The sequence below is a fragment of the Choloepus didactylus genome, chromosome 5 (assembly GCF_015220235.1).
Source record: "Choloepus didactylus isolate mChoDid1 chromosome 5, mChoDid1.pri, whole genome shotgun sequence".
Taxonomy (NCBI): domain Eukaryota; kingdom Metazoa; phylum Chordata; class Mammalia; order Pilosa; family Megalonychidae; genus Choloepus; species Choloepus didactylus.
The window spans coordinates 159668910-159679218 of record NC_051311.1 but is presented as its reverse complement, the minus strand read 5'-3'; the positions used below and the strand labels follow the sequence as shown (position 1 = coordinate 159679218).

Below are 10309 nucleotides of genomic sequence, written 5' to 3'. Positions count from 1 at the left end.
AAGATTTTATATTATTTAAATACATTACTTTTATCAGATACATATTTGAAAATTTTTTCCCTATATGTTGCTTTTGTTTTCATTCACCTAAGAAGTTTTTAGCTTTGATGAAGTTCAGTTTATCCTTTTATTACTGTTTATGGATCAAGTTTCTTGATATTAGTTAATTGTTGACTGTGCAGTTTGAACACGTTTTGAATTATTAACCTTAGTGCTTAATAATATTGATACCATTTCAAATGGTTGTTTCTAGTATATAGAAATGTAAACTACATTTTTGTATTTTATATGCTGCAAACTTACCAAGCTCAATTAGCTGTTGCAGTGGTTTTTTGTGTTGATGCCATCAGAGTTTTGACATGGAAGATCATGTAGTCTGCGAATAGATACTTTTACTCTTACCTTCTCATTCAAATGCCTGCTGTTTATTTTTCTTATTGTACTGGCTAGAAATTCCAGTATAATTTTGAATAGAAATGTGAGGATAGGTTTTCGTTCTTTTAACATTAAGTACTTTAATTTTTCATAGATGCCCTTTATCAAGTTGAAGATGTTTACTTCTGTTGGAGATTGAGCCATGTCCCCACCAAAGGCATGCTTAGGTTCCAAACCCTGATCCTGTGGGTGTGAACTCATTTGCAAATAGGACCTCTGAAGATGTAATTAGTTAAGGTATACCAAATCTGAATAAAAGTGGGCTTTAATGCAAGATGGCTGAAGTCCTTATAAGCAAAGAAATTGGACATGGAGAGAGAAACCAGGGGGAACAGCCAGATGTATGACACTGGAATCTGGAAGAGAAAGTAGATGTCACCATATGCATTGTTATGTGACAGTAAAATCGAGGAACCCCGAAGATTGCCGGCCAGCCAGAAGATACCAACCCTGGGAGGAAGTAAACCTTCTAGTCTCTGGATCTGCGAGAAAATGATTCCAGCTGTTAAGCCAACCCACTGTATGTACTTGTTTTAGCAGCTGGGAAACTGAAACACCTTCTTTTCTTATTTTGATGCTATTTGTATCAAGAATGGAAGTTAGAGTGTATTTTGTTCATCTGATGTGTAATTTACAGCCAGAGGGGAAGTCCAGTATCATTTACCCATTATAGCCCAGAATTATTGTATCTGACTCACTAATTTTTTATTAGAGAAGTTGTGGGTTTATGGAGGGAAAAACATGGAATTTGCATGTCACCCTTGCACAGGGGCCATGTTAATCTTCTTTGAATCATTCCAATTTTAGAATATATGCTGCCAAAGCAAGCACTCTGACTTAACTCTTTCACCTGTTATTTAAAATATTGGAGTAAATTTCCTTCAGTATGGTCAGGAAACAACCTAATTGTTATCATAGAACCTCACTTAAAAGTCCCATAGCCTACTATTGATCAACTGGAATCTTAGGGTAAAGCCCTAATAACCTGCATCACTCCTTCCTCAGAAAACGTTCCTTTTCTGCCCCACTTGAAGATCACTGAAATTGATATGGCCATTTTCCTTTTCTTATTTAAGAACTTCAGTGTTCATGTTACACTATTATTTAATATCAGAATTCTAATTAGAATTTCACTTGGGGAGTATTGGGAATTCCTGAAGTCCCAAATATAAATTGCTCTATGTCCCTTTTGTATATGTATGTGTGTATGTCTTAGGCCAGATTTTAATTTTTTCTTTTGAATTCATGTGAGATCTAAATGAAGAGGACTTGACAAATTCATTGCAAAAGATACCTAAAGTTGTGTAATAACATTTCCTTTATGATATAAAATAGTTGAATTATAAAAAATGGTAGATGCAGTATTATTACTTGAAAATTGTCTAAGAATAATTATGAATCCTCTTTCCAGAGCAATATTTTCAGATTAAATGAGTTGATAAACACTGTGATGAGAACATTTGTGTTCTAAGGTATGTGGGAGAATATATATAGCCCCTAGAGGCAGAATGTAGATATCTGGAGAGGAAGAGCTGACTTTGTAAAACAGGTGAGCATTTTGGATAAGGCACTATATAAATCTGACAAAGGATTTGATGAGATTGCATCAGGGGACATACAAAGTATGTACTAGAATTGAGAAATGAGTGTCAACTTCATCTTTAATCCAAGAAAAAGACCCAGCAGAAACCAAGGGTCAGCCACTAACTGAAAACTCTGCAGGATATAGTTCTTAGGTAATTTGACATAATTGTGAATTTATGGTTCCTGCAGCAGAGATGATCTTTTTCTTCTCGGTATTTTTATATTGTCTGATTCTTGAATCAACATGTTCTCATTATAGGAATTTTGAAAGTCCAAAATAACAACAAAAAAATCACCAATAATCACAGCATTCAGAACACACTAATTTCTTATTCTTGATAATTGTACAGTGGTTATAAAAGATATTAACATCAGAGGAAGCTGCATGAGGGATATAAGAAAACTCTTTGTACTATTTTTGTAACTTCCTTTAAGCCTAAAATTAGTTCAAAATAAAAACTTTAAAATTTCATCATTTTAAATGCTGCATATACAACATTTTGCATGTACAATTTCTTACCTTGTTCTTTTCAAAAACCATTATATCATTGGCATTATCTTAAGTCAACAAACTCTTCTTAAACTACATGTTTAATGGTCATATGATATCCCAATTAAAATCTGCCACTGTGTAATAAACTCTTACCTGTTGGACTATTGGCCTGTTTCAATGTGTCATATAAATAATATTGAAATAGATATAGATGTAGGTAATAATTCATCTTCATTTTGCAGTAGGCTCTTATGTTACACACCCAGAAGTGAGAATATTGGGTCAAATGTTGTAATCATGTGTAGGGACAGGGGCATGAGCATGCTACCAGCGCTCTGTGGATGTGAACCTGAGCTGAAGGGATCAGAGGGTACAGAGACAGAGGGACCCAAGATTGCATGAAATTGGGGTGGCAGGAAATCAAATTAGCTACATATTTTGGTTCTTACATAGGCAATGACAGAACAGACAACAAAATTTAGGTATCTGGTAGTCTCAGATTTGTTTCTAGGCAAATTAGATATACAACCAGGTGGGTAGTGTAACCAACTTTTTGTCTGGTTTCTAAGAACCAGGTGATTGGGAGTCTACATTTTGGGGTAAGTTGGGTATGGGGAGTCAGAATCCAATTTGAAGAAGGAGAATAGTAAAGAACAAGGGCTAAAGCTAAAGAGAGAGAGAGAGAGGCTCACTGTCCCTTAAGGTGTGTGTGATTGCCTGGTGTTTTACAGACCGTTTAATGCTCTGGATGGCCTGAAATTTTTTCATAATGGATAGATCAATTAATTGGGAGCAAGGAGGGAACGCCAGGCCCTGGGCTTCCGTCTATGAACAGTGCTCATCCCTGGAGCCCAGACCACGGTTCTTTTTAATAGATTAGATTACGGAAGAAAATGACTTTACGGTTATCTAGAGTTTGGGGATTGGCTGGAGCCAGGGTTGGGGGTGGTACAGGAAATTTTGTGGTTAGATATTCCAACTCTGTTAGGCTCAAGATATGGTGAAAGTCTGAACTTGCAGGCTTATGAGTAGGGTACTAAAGAAGATGGATTTTTTTTTAATACACAATTTCTCTAACCCCATCAAGAGCTACTGAATTAAAATCTCTAGGGACAGGATTAGAAAAACTCACTTTTGCAAAATTCCAAAGATGAATATACCACAAACTCAAATTTGGGAAATACTAAGCTAGAATCTAGAGGAAGGCATAAGGACTATTAATTAGAATAATTAGCCTGATAGGAAAGAATTACAACAGTGATAACAACACCACCATGAATAATAATAATAATAAATCAAATCCAAATGAGGAGAGTGGAGATAAAATACGGAGACTCAGGCAGAAGCTAGATGGATGAGAGAAAAGAACTCTCTTTTCTTAGATAGAAGTGTGAAATGAGTTAATAGGGAAGAAAATTGAGAAGTGTGGTGCCTGAAAAATACTGAATGATCATTAAATGTTTAGTGAGACACTGGGCTATTTTAGCTTGCTTCTGTTATGAACCATTAGTTCCCGTGATGCCCTCACTGAAGAGTGAGAATTTATTAAGGTGTCACACTACAGTGGACTAGATAGGACCAGGGAATTACAGGTAAAAAAAAAAAAAAAATCTCAGGAGCTTTGTCAATACAGAATGTTAATTTGCCTCCCCAGCACTTTAATATAGTTCTGGCCACAGAAGAAGCTGTAGAAATCTGGATAAATGAGTCATTTTCCGGCAGAGCTCCATTTTGTCATGGACTGTAAGACTGCAATCATCTTTCTGAAGCCTCCCCCATTAACTCGTTAGCTGCAACCCTAGCTCATGCAATTATCCACACTGCTTATTAAACTGAACCAAACAATTAGATTTATTTCCAACTAACCATTTAAATACTAGCTCAACCAACCTAAATTTTCAAATGAAGTAAAATACGTCCTTTAATCTTTGTATCCTCAGAGCCCAGCACCATTCTGGGAACATCATAAATCCACAACACATACCAGTTGAATTGAAGCCATCCAATGTCAGTGGATGAATGAAAACTCTGAGCAGCATAGATACATTTCCCTTATCATTTTTGTAGTCGAAGATCAAGATGTTGAAGGGAAAAAAGAAGAGCTAGAGAAATTTACATAAAGATTGCTGGGTGATATGGCTATAATTTAACAAGCATATTCTATTACCCAGATACAGACACACACACACACACACACACACACACACACACATTGTTTGGGTAGATTTAAATGAGAACTGATACATTTCCATGTTGAATGAATAAGGCCAAGGCAAGAGAGTTTTTTGGTTGATTATTAATTTAGTGGCAGAAGATATTAAAATAGAATTTGCAGCATTAATTGAAGGGGTCTTAAACTTTCCAGAGTGGGAATTTCAACTAATGAAACAATTCAGGAGAGCATGCTGGAAGTACTTAATTAGGTGCAACATACACAATTCCATCCCTGAGACTGTATAGACAAAGTAAATTTTCACACAGGTTTACAAGAATATTCATTGGAAACTTGTTTGTGATGGCAGGGAGCTAAGGAGTTAAAGATGAATAGAGGAAGTGTAGTTGATACTCAGCACAGATTACCATGTGTTGTAAGTGGGGCTCACTGGAAATAGAGCTTGAGGTGTTGAGGCACCTGCGATGATTATTGAGTGAGAGTTATCAGGAAACACCTGTAGGAAAGTGAGGGCAGCAGACAGGATAGAGGAAGGAGCTAGGCAGGTATGTGTTTCAGGGGAGGTCTAGGCCTAGCCTCATCCCATGGGGAGCTCTGGAGTGTAAATTGAGCCCTAGAGGCAAGGGACTTGGGGCAGCGATTGGTCAGCGATTGGTGCTAAGAAGAGGATATAATCTCATATTGTTGTGACAACATGGCTGCTATAAGTCAATGGCATCGCTCTGAAGAAGAGTACAGATGTGAGACCTTAGCAACCAATATGTCTAGTAGCTAGGATATGGGTACATTGGCCTAGTTGAGGGGATCTGCAAAGGGCACCCAGTGGGAGCTGCTACCCAACGGTTAGAAGAAATGTGTTAATTGTTCACATTTAACATGGGTGGATCTTAAAAACCTAGCGCTGAGTGAAAAAAGTAAGGAACAGAATTGTTGGTGGGCATACTTCCATTTACATAAGAAATGCACACATGCCAAACCATATACATTTTATAAAAACACACAAACATAAATTACATACATAGGAAAATATCTCAAAATATTTAACAACTTTCTTGGAAAAAGCAGTTAACTAATCAGAAGCAATGCTAGCCATAAGAAAATCTATGATTGCACTGGCAGAAAGGGGCCTAGCAGCTGGAAGTCACATTAGGTCGATTTCCTGGAGGAAGGGGAAGGGGAAAGGGGGTAAGATAAGTGGTACAAGGGAATACACAAACACACACACACAAACAAACACACACACAAGACAGGAGACTTGTATAGCCCAATAATGACAACATATGACAAAACGAGGAGTACAGAGATTGATTTTGCACTTAAGGTGTTTATCATTCAATGTTCTCCATGGAAACAGAACCAAAAAGATTACACACACACACACACACACACACACACACACACACACACATTGATCTAAAGACATTTATTTTATGGAATTGGCTCATGTGATTTTGTGACAACTTTGAAATTTTCAGGGCAGGCTAGAAACTCAGGCAGGATTTTATGCTTGACATAGAATTTCTTCTTTTCTGGGAAACCTATTTTTACTTTTAATTCCTTTAAATAATTTGATGAAGTCCACTCACATAATCAAGGGTGCTCTCCTTTATTTAAAGTCAACCGATTGTAGGTATTAACTATGTTCACAAAATATCTTCAAGCAACATCTAGATTAGTGTTTGATTAAATAATTGGTACTATAGCCTAGCCAAGTTGATGCATAAAATGAACCATCACGAAGTTCAAATAATTAAAAAAAAGTGGTGAGTGAGCTCTCTCACTGTTAAAGTAAGATGATTTTGAATGACCGTCCATGCGTGGATGACTTCCCTGTTCTTTTGTTCCTAGCTAATGAATGAAAAGACATTTTGACACAAACCTGTGCCTGACACACCCAACAACTTCCAGAAAGGCTTTCTTTCATGAAGGTGAGCAAATGTCTGCCTTATCACTTATCAGAAATATCAATTTAGGCTTTCAAATATTTGAGATTTGCATTAAATGATAAGGGATTTTGTAATGACCTTTTTTGGGTCGTTGAAGTGAGGTAAGAGATATCAAGATTAAGGTCAAAGTGTGGCTAACAATGATGTACTCATCTGTGTGAATGCTTGCTGTTATAGCATTGCTTTGGGAATAAGGAGAGTTGATGGGGAGGCAGCTTTAGAAGTGACCCTAAAAGTGGAGCTCCTAAAATATTTGGAGATTCTGCTGACCAAAGGGGCTCGTTCCTACTTTGCATTACCTCGGTAATCTTAAAGGTGTGATTAGAGAGATACTGGGTAATGGGTAGGGGGAATTGTAATATATTTCCCTTTCTTAACTGATCTCCTGTCTGTTGCTGCCTTCGTTATCTGTTTCACTTCAACCGTTTCCTTAACTCAATTATTCAATTCCCTTTTCCTATTTTCTTTTCTTTTACTGTTGTTTCTTCTTTCAGCTTCTCTTTCTCATTTCTCTCATCCTCTTTTATCCTTTCTGCTCTCCTCATCTCTGCTTTCCATCTTTAATCAATTATGATAGAGAATTTTATTGACATTTGAAGGACATTTTCTACTATGTTTTAATGAAAATCACAAAATTTTATATACTCAGTTACATTTTTTTCTACCATAGATCAATGACCTGTGCCATCAAAGAGCTTCTGTCTTCTTGTCGTAGAAAGAAGTGTTATCCTTCTATGATCTGATATTATGAAGCAGAGTATAGAGCTTAATATTTTATCTTGTTGGAACATCTAACCTTGCATGAAAAATGTTGACTTCTTCCAACACATGTTGCAAGTTTAATAATAATACCCATCATTGATTATATTTGCGGGCATTAGTATACCACTGGCATAAGTTGGAATAATTGTGAATTTATTGAGCATAATTCAGCATGGACTCTAAAACCTTTCATACATCTTAATTCCATTATCCTTTTCAATAAGTTATTTTAAAAAATATATAACACAAGAAAGAAAAATTTTGGGGGTACAAATACACTAATTGAATTTGTATTTATAGTAGTATTAAAAGTATAAAAAACAAGCCAAATTAAGAAAAGCAGATGGTTTATCCATTATGTTAGGTTTGGAACCTAGCATAGTTCATAACACAAAGTAAATGTGAAATTAAAATAAAGAAATGAGTAGAAAATAATTTTTCTGCATGAAATATATTGAAACATATGCTAGGCTATACATTCAAATGCAAATGTGTGTATAAGCTATAATTACAACTATAAAAATGTATGCATGTAGATGAAATATTGGATGCTTAGGATGGAAGGACTGTAGAAAAATTTTCCTTTAATTTCACTTGCTATGTGTCAACATCTTTTATTTAAAACACCAAAAAATAAGGAGAAATATTAAGTGCATATTTGGCTTTACGTAAGTCGTAAGTGTAAGAAACCTCTGATTTGTGAGTTTAATTGTTTGAAAATAAACTTTTATAGCTATCAAGTCTCTAAAGCCAAACCATTTTTGTATGACTTGTTATTAAATCTATAAACTAAACTGTGTGAGCACATTTGGCAGGCATTTGATTCACAGACATATTGGCACATTCTTCAAAGTTGTGTTTGTTGTTTAAAGTTCTCTAGAATAAGATTCTTGCTGATAGTGATTGATTTTATGTCATTTTTTTCCATTAAAGCCAATGCTCAATTGATGTTGGTTTTGCCAAATGAACTTCAGTCCCTCACTGGTGAAGAGCTTATTATGAAACAGTGCAGTAACAGTTCCCTGTGAAATGCTGAACTCTGCTTTGTCTTCTGGTCTTCTTTTTATGCAGTCCCTACTTCATAACCATTAAAATTAATGATTAATGTATTCAGGCTTGAATGCATTCCTGCAGCCTATAATATTGTAATTAGTGCCTAAATTTGACAAGGTATAATAAAAATTATGTATATTGTTTCATATAAAAAACGACATGCATGGAATTAGAAGGTGCAAGGCATTTATTCACTCCATAAAATATACACTAACACATTGGTAAGAAAGTAGTACCAAATTTAGGCTGATGAGGATTAAAAGTCATTTTCAATACAGCTTCATGCTTCATCTCATTTATTTTCCAACAGTTCATTAGTTTAAAATTTTTAACTGGCATGCATAGCAGGAAAGCCCTAGGGATTTTCAGTAACTTAAATAAGGTAAAGTCCCATGTTTATTGCAGACTCAGGTTATTTTTATCAACCTTATGATGGTCTGCTCATGGAGAAGCAAGCTTCTCACCGAGGCTTTATTCTCTGAAGGGAAGATGTCTGTCTTGGGCAGAGTCTTATACTTTTTGTGTTAAGGTTTTAGGGTGTGAGAACTTCAACTACACCACCAGAAACAGAGAGTCTTCTCATTAACCTGAATTGACAGATTAGAAAAGTACTTAAGCTATCCATCACATACCCATAAATTAACAAAATTAACAAAATGGTTCAATGTTTTCTATGCTCCTAATGCCAAGGAAATCCCAAATCCCTGGTTGATCCCAGATACTTGTTAATGAAGATACCTTTAGTAGGATGTGTTCTTGCTTTTAATCAATTTACAAACCCTTTCATTTGTCACCTTTATATCATTTTACTTTTTACAAACTGCATTCACTTGTCTGATTTCAGTTACAACCAAGTAATACTTGTGGCAATTCCTTGAAGCTACCAATGAAGAGTTCAATTGCCCTTCACCCCGCCTAAACTTCTGTGGTCATTTGAAGCTGCATCTACCCCCCAAAAAACATGTTCTTAAAGCTAATCCATTCCTGTGGGTGTGAACCTATTTTAAGTAGGACCTTTTTTTTTTTTTTCTTAATTGAGATTGTTCACATACCGTATGTGCCCTTTTTAATGTATTATGTCCCCCAAACACCATTATCTCTGATGTAATCTTGTGTGGGCAGATGTTATCAGTGTTGATTAGATTGTAATTCTTTGAATGTTTCTTTCAAGATGCACCCCACCCAGCTGTGGGTGATGACTCTGATGAGATATTTCCATGGAGGCGTGGCCCCGCCCATTCAGGGTGGGCCTTGATCAGTGGAGCCGTATAAATGAGCTGACAAGCAGAAGGAACTCAGTGCAGCTGTGAGTGACATTTTGAAGTGCAGCGGAGAGTAACACCTGGAAGAGGAGCTACAGCCAAGAGGGACACTTTGAAGAATGCATAGAGCTGAGAGAGTAGCTGCAGATGAGAGACAGTTTGAAGATGACTGTTGAAAGCAGACTCTTGCTCTGGAGAATGTAAGAGAGGACAAACACCCCAAGAGCAACTGAGAGTGACATTTTTGAGGAACTGCAGCCTAGAGAGGAATGTCCTGGGAGAAAGCCATTTTAAAACCAGGACTTTGGAGCAGATGCCAGCCACATGCCTTCCCAACTAACAGAAGTTTTCTGGAAGCCATTGGCCATCCTCCAGTGAAGGTACCCGATTGCTGATGTGTTACCTTGGACACTTTATGGCCTTAAGAGTGTAACTGTGTAACCAAATAAACCCCCTTTATAAAAGCCAATCCATTTCTGGTGTTTTGCATTCTGGCATCATTAGCAAACTAGAACACCACATAACTATCCAAAGATCTAAAGTGTACAATCAGTTGCCCATGGTACCATCATACAGCTGTGTATCCATCACAAACAATTAA

At 36.4% G+C, this 10309-nt stretch overlaps 1 pseudogene; it reads right to left on the bottom strand.

Annotated features, from left to right (window-relative positions):
- Window positions 1–1170: 1170 nt before the first annotated feature.
- LOC119535588 lies at window positions 1171–1266 on the bottom strand (annotated as a pseudogene).
- Window positions 1267–10309: the final 9043 nt, after the last annotated feature.